Genomic DNA, 9,900 nt, shown 5'->3' with positions numbered 1-9,900 from the left:
CTGGATCAGGGCTCCCGGGGCCCCGGCGAGCGCTGAGGTCTGGGATGGGGGGACGAAGAGGGGACTGCAGCACCCCGGGCTGGAGTGGGGTCCCGTGGGGTCCCCGGGACCGAGAGAGGAGCAGGGTCCCGGGGCCGAGGCTAGGGGGCGCTGCCCCGAGGGCTGGGAGTGCGCTAAGCCAGAGCCGAGCCTCCGGGGACTGAGTGTGGAGAGGCGCTGGGTCCCCGGGCCATCCCCGGCCATCCTGGGCCACCCCGGGCCATCCTAGGCCACCCCGGGCCACCCCAGGCCGGGGCAGTAGTAAAGAGCGCGCTCCGGATCCCCTCGTCCACTTCTGCCCGTCTCCAGCCTTCTCTCTGGGGCAGTTGAGTCTCTCCCTCCTCCTTGCAGCTGGGTGTCTCAGAGCTGGGGACGAGGGTGTGCCGGGGCCAAATGGAAGTGTGACTTTAGAGCCTCCTGTTGGAGCAGCAGGGCGAGCATGGCCAAGGTCTGCATCCTATTTCTGGGTCAGCTGGTTGGATGAGGCAGGCGACTTGATGAGGGGGGCCCTTGGGGTCCTGCTGAGGCAGGTGCCCCGTCGAGCTTCCTTCCTGGAACCTGGGTGGTGGAGCAGTGGCGCTTTCATCTGAGTTTTAAATCCACTGAAGTAGCATGAATAGAATAGCACAAGCAGAATTCCTTTCGGTTGCTTTTACTGCCCCTTATTTTATGAGACTTAAAATCTTAGATGTTTTCATTTTCCTGTACCTATTTTATTTTCAGTAGATGCTCTATGCATTATCATTTACAAGCAATAAACTAAACAGGAGGTGGAAACTAGAGCTGTGAGCCAGTGGCGACTTTGGGCAATAATGAATGAGGGGAGAGATATTCCTTAGGATGTAATGTGTTGTCAGTTTGCCGGATTATTCCAGAGCTCAGAAGCATGTTTGTTTACTATTCCAGCGTGTTTTGTGCTCGTGTGATTTGAAGGCAACAGCCCTACAATAGCTTTCTGTTTCTCTTTTTGTTCAAGTTGACCTGCTGATTTAAAAAGAGACCTTTCATTCTGTAACATTAAAGTGGTTTGTTTTGTTTTGTTTTGTTTTGAGCTCAGTATATTCTGTTCCTGTGGCCGGCTTTGTAGGGTTTGGATTGTTCAAAGTGTTCATTTCCAGATAGGAGAATGATGATGCTTTCTTAAAGTGCACTTATTTCATTGAATCGTATTCTGCCGAGACATGAATGAGAAGGTGTTGTATAGGACAGGATTTGTGACAATTCCACTATGAAAGTAGACTTGACAATTGGCAGTAAAGACTTTAACCCTTTGGGGAGTGGATTTGAATGTTTTAGGTTTATTTTGTACTGAAAGCAAAGGAGTAGATTCTTCTTTTGCACAGGTCACTCCTAGGAGGTCTCCCTTGCTGGCCACTGCCTCAGGCCATGTGCTGACCTGCACTGCAACCTTGATCAGTTTCTTCTATGATTCTTTTCCTTCCCTTCCCACCAGGCCATGATAGAAGGGAAGCTTCTTACTTAGCTTTGGGTCCCGGCCTCCTATGTGTTTGTTGTTAATAGCAAGCACCCTTACCAGCCTCCTTTTCTGTTTGGATAGCATCTTGGCTGCTACTTTAAAGGGGACAGTGCCTCATCCGTTTCTACGAGGTGGTGAAAGTCCTAACAGCAGTCTATTTTGTTGCAGTTTTTTTCCTTAAAAATAAAATGACTTAGGGTGGGATGTGGCAGTTCCTATAATGATAGGAACATGAAGGCAGTGACTCACAGGAGACCCAAGGAGACAGATGTGCTGGACTGAAAATGTGGCATCATGTTGCATAATTTTTCAACTGCTCTGTGTTCATCCGTTTTTTCCTCTGTAAAGTTCGAGGCTAAGAAACATTGCATCAGCCCTGAACTTTATTGAGAAAATCATATGCTGATGCAAACTTTTTGGACTGTGGGTGTCTTGTGAGTAAGTCCCTCGAAAACAGGAACTCTTGGAAATCATTTTGGAAAGGAGTAGTTGTTAAGGGTGCTTTACACAAGAGGAAGGCATTATTTCCTATTGCGAAGGGAGAAGATGGCTTTTCCAGCTTGTTAGCAGTGGAATAGAAACGGTGGCAGGGGGAGAATATGCCCCAAAGGTCAGAGGTCTGCCTTCCCTTGGAAATACTGGATCCCTTGAAAGTTGCTTCTTGGCAGCCAAACAGAAACAAAAGGAGACTAGAGATAGGAGACAACCTTGTGTTTGAAAGGTAGAATCTGCCTACACAGGTTGGAGCGACACCTAGCCACAAGGCATTGGCCACTTAACCTTTTTGATGCAATTTCATCATATGTAAATGAGAATAATTATTGCTTGTGCTTCCTGCTTCCTAAAGTCAAAGAATATCATCTTTATCAAGTGTGTAAAATGCATCCCTTCCTTCCTTGATTCAGCCCTTGAGATGTATGCAAAGGGTTAAACACATGGAAGGATTTTGATGACAAGAAAATGCATGTCTATCCAGAGTTCCTTTTATTTATCGAAGCTTGTTAGCTTTGAGAAACAGAATGTCAGGTTAGAGATGATTTATGATGTTGGGCTTGGGAGGGAAAAAGTTCTGTGGCTGATTAATCCACCTTGGGAAATACAGGTGGCAGACAGAAGGTGGGAGCACAGGGTACAGAAAGGACCATTCTGATGAGCATTCGGCAGAAAGAGTGGCACCACTTGAATGACTTTCTGCTCATTTTTTATGGGGCACACTGACTTCCACTTGGCCTCTGCCAAAAGGAAGAGGAGCTTCCTTAAAATCAGAGAAGACAAGTTTTTAGGGGTTGGATGCTTTTGACATGGAATTGAAAGGAGGGAATTTTCCAAACAAGAGAAGTTCTGATAAAAGTCACCCAGGTGAGAGGTCAGATGTTTGGAAGGACTGAAAAAGAAGACAAGGGAAATAAAGACTCGTGGTTACATGAAAGGGAAAACTTTCCAAGTCAATAAACTTAAAAAAAAAAAATGCTTAGCTAGTTGAAAAAGAAACCAGAGGAAATGGCCTGTTTTGCAGAGGGTTGTTATCAAATGTGCATATCCAATTTTTTGCTGGCTGGTGCACAGCAGTGTGATCGCTTTTTTTTTTTTTAAATCTCAGGGCTTTTTTTCCTTTTAAGATATTCTTCTGTGATGTTAACCTGGATCAGGTCCCACTTGCCCTGCAATTGGTGCATTTTGTTCTTGTGAAAGAAAAAGAGAATTTCAGTGCTATTCGAGGCATAACTTGTGGAAAGGATAATATTACATGTGAAGATCTTACCTGAAAATTTATCTCTCCTTGAACTGTTTTAAAAAAATTTTTATTACCCAAAAAACAACAAAAAAAGAAAAAAAATTATTATTGTTAATTTTAATGAAAATTTACAGAGACTTTGGTTTGTTTGTTTTTTTTTTAAATCAGATCTGACTGGTACAGGAGGAGATTGCCCCTCCTTCCCTGGCAGAGCATCTGGTGGATTTGAACTGTGCACCTCTGGGATTACAGAGACTTTGGATATCCACTCATTGTTATACTTTTCTCCTTGCCCTCCCCACCCAACTCCCCCAGAACACTCTTCTCTTTGAAAAGTGAAATCTCCTTGAACTTTAGTTTTGGAGACTGTATTCTTGCATGGTTTATCAAATCAGCAGCACTTCCTCACTCAACAAAAATGTATTCGGTGCCTGCTCTGTGCATGCATATGCTACAGATGCGGAGTGGACGAGTGGAAGGCCAACTCCTCCTGGGCCTTTTGTTCTAACAGAGTCCTTGAGTGATACAAACTGTTGATGTGCTTGGCTGCCAATTGAAAGGCTAGAAAATTTCCATTGCTCTGGAAGAAAGGCCCGGCAACCCTCTTCTGAAAAATCAACCATTGAAAGCAAAGCTCTTCTCAGACACACATGATTCACCTTGAGCTGCAATCTCACCTTGAGCCAGAATCGTCAGCTTAAGCCAGAATGAACTCGGTGACAATGGTATGGCCTTACTCTGTGGTCTTGAGTCTTCCCAGGTGTATGTATACAAGGGAGCCTGTCATAACACAAATGTTTTTGGAGTTCTTTTTGTGGTTTGGTTTTTTACATTTAAGCCTCTTCATCAAATTAGAGACACCACTACTTCCAGATCTGAGAATTCTAAGTAAATTAGTGTTCATCATCAGTATCTGAGCTACTTTTGGTGATGCTATTTGGAGGTTTTCTATAGAATTCCAAATTTGATGAATATTTTTTTTCTTCTTCTTCCCTGAACTTTTTAAAAAATTTTTTAAAAAATAATTTTAATGAACATTTACAGAGAATTTGGATTTCCATTCATTCATTGCTGCATTTCTCTATTGATGAATATTTTTAAAGTTGAAGATGTTGGCATAGACTGAGCAGTTTCCTCCCAGGCAACTTAACAGCCTCTGAAAACCTGCTGGAGGGTGAGCTAGGGGTTGGTTCTGACTCCAAGATAACAACAACAACAACAACAACAACAACAACACAGACTATGTGAAAGCTTACAGCACTTGTACGCATTAGAATAAGATAATAGTGGCGGTTGTTTTTATATTCTACTTAGTAATCCATTTTTCTCCATTTGTCTTTGAAAACTGGTAAATCTACCTTGGGAAATACAGGTGGCAAAGAGAAGCCGGGAGCACGAGGTACAGAAAGGACCATGCTAATGAGCATTTGGCAGAAAGGGCGGTGTGGCTTGAGTGACTTTCTGCTTATTTTTTTTATGGGGCACATTGACTTCAGGAAACACACTTTAGGGTGCTGTCGGAAGGCCCTGAGCCAGAGGCTTGTGTTGCTGCTCTTCGGTGTCAGTGGTGGGTTCCAGCACCGTCTTTAGCAGTGTGACGACACTGCTGGTCCTATACCATCCTCAGCATCATTGTTCCAGCCACCATGTTAGTCCGTCCCACTGAGGTCTCAGGATTTTGCCTCTCACCCTCTACTCACCAAGTGTGTTGTCCTTCTCCAGGACTGGCCCGTCCTTATAACATGTCCAAAGCAACTAACTTCAGAGTTGCAAATATTCTCTTCCTACTGGAGAAGCCAATTGAATTATTTACAGCCTATTTTGGGGTTCTGGTGGCACATAATCCTTATATGTCATCTCTCTGAAGAATTACCACACGAGTGTTCTCTTCATAGTAGAAGTATAAGTGAGAACCTAGCTGTAGTTACTCTAGTTATTATTGTAGTTGAAAATGGAGTTATGGGTCTGACAGGTATCTCACACGGAAAGATAGTTCTGTTCCCTGCTCCCAAAGAAAGCAGTGGAAGCAGTCAGCCATGTGTACAGAGCATCTGTGTGGAGTGTGGTTTTGAGATTTGTTGAAATATAGATGGTGATTATTAATGAAGGATCTAAATGAGTTTATTTGAGGCAAATTGTTTTAAGCTGTAAGACAAGTAGTGACTCAGGGTGGCTTCTCTGTGACAAGAAATAAAGCTCTTCTTTATGTTGTAGATTTCTTGGAAGCAGAGTGTGAACACTCTTAGAACTTGAGTGCTTAGGTGGTTATCATGAAGGAGGAAAAATAGCAGGCAGTTGTCCATAACGCTGTCAGTGATACAGAAGGCCTTCTTGTTGGTGCACACCACGGCCACCAGCAAACAAACAAACCTGTCAAGTCACTTCCAACTCTTGGTGACCCATGTGGCAGGGAGAACTCTGCTCCATGGGCCCTTCTTGGCTGTAATTTTTTTTTAAAATATACTGATATACAAAGTTCGGATACATTGTTTTCACACAGAATCTTTCCCATTTCCATCACCCCTATCCACCCATCAAATTGTGTAACCCTATGATTAATACCCCCTCCACTGCCACCCATCCTCACCCCTCTTCTTCCACCCTCCTCCCCTTTGGATCCTCATACTCATTATACAATAATGGTTTTATACAGTATTTGTCCTTACAGGACTGAGTTAGTTCTCTCTTGGTTATAATCTTTATGAAAGCAAATGTCCAGGTCTTTCTTCCAAGTTTTCACTGGGAGAGTTCAAACTGCTCAAGGGGAAGCTGCTCTGAGGGCATTGGCAAAAAACAGTGTATTCCCTTTATCTTCTTTTGATGTTTCTTAGATTCAAGACTTTCCCCATGCATCTCTTAAGTATTGAAGCTTGAATTTATTTTCTTTCAGCTTGAGAAATAATAAGGAAGTTCTTCCCTTTTTATTCTCCAATTTTAGGCATAAGATGCACCTGATTCAGACCATGATGTTTTCAGTCACTTGTCATGGGTCTCAGAGCTGGACAGTTAATAAAGATGATAGAAGAATTTATGCCTTTGAACTGTGGTGTCGGAGGGGAGCACTGAACATTCCCTGGACTGCGAAAAGAGCAAACAGGTGTCTTCAGAGGGAGCAGAAAGGGTGCTCCTTTGTGGCAAGAATGATAAAGCTTCACCTTGCATACTTTGCTCATGTTGCTGGAGTGGCTGTTCCTTGGAGAGGGACGTCAGTCATGGACAGATGGAGAGTTGGTGAAGGAGAGAAAGATCCTCAGCCAGGATGGGCACAGTGATGGGCACCGTGGGCTTGAGTGTGTCAGCAATGGTGAGGATAGCACAGGATAGGGCAGGGTTCAGATCAGTTGTTCATAGGGTCGCTAGGAGTTGCACTTGACTCCGTAACACTTAACAACAACTACAAAAAGGCACAGTGGTGACATTAGGGAGATACAAAGTGTTGTTGGGTCAGACTAGGTGACACTGAGAAGGAATGACACCAAAATAACTAAAATGTTCAGTGTTTCAGTAGAAATCTGTTCTTTTTTTAAATAAAGATAGTCCTGGAACAGTAAACATTAAATATTGACAACCGTGCACAGAGATTTGAACTCTCTTGCACCACTGGTGGGAATGTAAAATGGTACAGCCACTCTAGGAGGCCACCTGATATTTCCTCAAAAAGGTGAAAATAGAAATCTCATTTGACCCTGCTCCTCCACTACTGGGAATGTACCCCAAGGAAATCAGAGCTGAGACACGAACAGATACATGTGCACTATGTATATTGCAGCGTTGTTCACAAGAGTAAGAAGATGGAAACAGCCCAGATGCCCATCGACAAGTGAATGGATAGGAACAATGGAATACTATGACGTGTTAAAAGACAGTGGAGAGCTTGTAAAGCACTCCATAGCATGGATTAGAGTCCGGAGTCCAGAGGACTGAGTGAAATAACTTAGCCACAGAAGGACAAATACTATATAAGCCCATTACTGTGAAAATAGGAGGAGGATGGGGGGACAGGGGAAGCAGAAACAGAATACACAATGAACACTGTCAATAGACAATGTGGATATTGCAATTAACAACTCGGAATAGGACTTGTATAGTCATTGAAAGAGGAATGAGGAAATGGAGAAGGGGCAGGAAGAAGGGGACAATGTTAGGGCAGCAGAGATTGGTGAAGGAGCAGAGGGAGTGAAGGGACTGGCAGGTATGGTGACAATTGGAGGAGATGTGATAAAGGGCATTGAACAATTGTAATTGATGTTACAGGGCACATTGTATAGGGATGATTAAAAGAAAACAACAACAAAAATATCTTTTATAAGCCCAGCTTGCGTGTATCAATATACCTACAAGGCTACAATTCTATGCTAATTTATGTTTTAAACCTTCTAATTTGCTCAGGTCAGAGCTGTCATTTATATGCAGTTACAATATCTGTGTGTGCTAAAAGCACATTTTCGTAATTGGTGGTGTTTGGTGTTTTTGTGTTTTTTTTCCTTTGTTGTGTACTATCCAGTCTGATTCGACTGGCACAGGAGGAGATTGCCCCTCCTTCTCCAGCAGAGCATCTGGTGGATTCAAACCTCACACTTTCGGGATTGCAGTGCAGCTTCTTGCCATTAGGCCACCAGAGCTCTCTTACTGGTGATGTTTTTATGGCCTTTGATTTTGTCAAATTTTCTGGTGTTCTAGATGCAACATTGTTGTAATTAGTATTTGTGAACCTGTATCAGTAACTTTTTATAAAGAATGAAATAGTAATTAAAGGGAAAGAAAAATTTAAAAGGTTTCCACTCAGTTACTAGTGATGATGTAACTAATAATATCTATTTCAATGTAGAAAGACTTTACAAATTTGTTGTTCTCTCTTTTTTTTTTTTTTGGTTGAGTCAGAACCCATCATAGCTGACCTTCCTAATGGTTTTCAGGGACTCTCAAAATCACTCTAGGGACCTCTGGTGGCCTGGTGGTTAGGAGCTGCGCTGCCAGCCAGGAGTTACACAGTTGGAATCCACCCGCTGCTCCATGGGAGGAAGAGGGGCAGTCTCCTCCCATGTGATTTACTGAATCTGAAAACCTGCTAGAGGGGCAGCAATGGGATGGTTCCAGCTCCACAGTTTGTAACAACAGATCCCACTGGAAGAGTTTGACTGTTTTTTACTGAGGATCCAGCTGATGTATTCGAATCACCAGAGAAGCATAGCTTTGGGTGAACAGAGAGTTCTCTGTGGACGAGGCCGCCTGAGCTCTTAGCTCTCATAGTGTGAAAAAATTGCCTTGGGCCACAGTTTGCCTATTTCCTGCAGGTATGCGTACATTCGTTCACAGATGGCTTACTCAACAGTGCCTCACTCTTTTAGCAGGTCCGAGGGCAGAGTGTTGGTTGCAGAGACTGATGAATCCAAGATGGCCAGGCAGTATGACAGGTTCAAGTCCAAAGAACCAGAGGTCAGATGCACACATGTGTATATGTGTTGAGAGTAGGAGGGAAGGAATGGAATGTGTGTGTGGGAGAATCTGGGATCTAAACCAGGTCCAAGAACCACACGAAGAAGGGAACAGGTAGAGCACCATTGTTCCTCATTATTCCTCCCAGCCTTTCCTTTGAACTGACCTTGCTGGGGGACAGGTGGTAGCTGGGCTGGAACTCTATGGTAGTTATGCCGAAGTGAGGGCACCGAAGCTGGGAGTGGGCCTGCTCACCCTAGATGTCTGGGGTTAGAAGGACCACCCAGCACAGCAGCAGTGGGTGACCACCAAAGCCTGGGCGTTGGCTGGGTGCTCACTGCAGTCCTGGGGCTCCTGTGGGGTCCCTGCATTCACAAACAGCTATACTCATTACATCACAGCTCCTCCTGAGTGCTGCTCTGCTGGGCCCTGTGGTCAGCTCAAGGGGTGCAGTGGTGAGCAGAACCTGAGCTGGGGGTCTCAGAGGATGGAGAGCTGGCTGTGTGCTTGGAGGGTGCACCCTGTAGATGGTAAGGGGCAAACCAGCACAGTCCCTGGCCTTCAGGGAACAGTTGTTGTGTAAGTGAATTTGTTATTTAAAGGAATGGAGTTACTGGAGGTGCAACTCAGGAAACTTCTCCCATGCGCCCTTCTTACCTACATTGTTGGTTCTCATTTTCCTTCCTGTAAGATTTCTACAGAGCTTTGTTTGTCCCAAAGGTGCAAGTATTGAGAGAACTTTCTAAAAAAGAAACTTTAAAAACAAAACTTCATTTCAGAATAATTTTTAATTTACCAAAAAAGATTTTGCAAAAATAGTAAAGAGTTTGAAGAGTTTCCAGTGTCTCTATCTAGTTTTAGTTTCCTCTAGTACTAACATCACTTTAAAAATATGGTAAAGTATGTATAACATAAGACATATCATCTAAAAAAAAAAGATATATCATCTTAGCTATTTTATTAGTCTATCATTGTGTTATGTTTTCAGTGTTTATCACATCACAATGATCTGTTTCCAGATCTTTCTTATCATCCCAAACTAAAATTCTCTGCTATTAAACAATAACTCCATGTAACCCACTCCCTCCAGTCCCTGGGAAGGAACTCTGGTGGCCTAGTGGGGAGGAGTTGTGCTGTTAACCCAAAGGCACTAGCAGCTCTGAGAGAGAAAGATAAGCATTCTCCTCCATGTGATTTACAACCTGAAACTCTA

The 9,900-nt window shown here is 43.6% G+C and overlaps 1 protein-coding gene across 7 annotated transcripts in view; it reads left to right on the top strand.

Annotated features, from left to right (window-relative positions):
* PXK (PX domain containing serine/threonine kinase) overlaps positions 1-9,900 on the top strand; it is a 110,285-nt gene that overhangs the window by 360 nt on the left and 100,025 nt on the right. The gene's annotated exons all lie outside the window — the stretch shown is intronic.

Source organism: Elephantulus edwardii, unplaced genomic scaffold, assembly GCF_000299155.1.
Source record: "Elephantulus edwardii isolate Elephantulus edwardi_28Jun2011 unplaced genomic scaffold, EleEdw1.0 scaffold00113, whole genome shotgun sequence".
Taxonomy (NCBI): domain Eukaryota; kingdom Metazoa; phylum Chordata; class Mammalia; order Macroscelidea; family Macroscelididae; genus Elephantulus; species Elephantulus edwardii.
The sequence above is the reverse complement of the archived record's forward strand: the minus strand, read 5'-3'. Positions and strand labels throughout refer to the sequence as shown.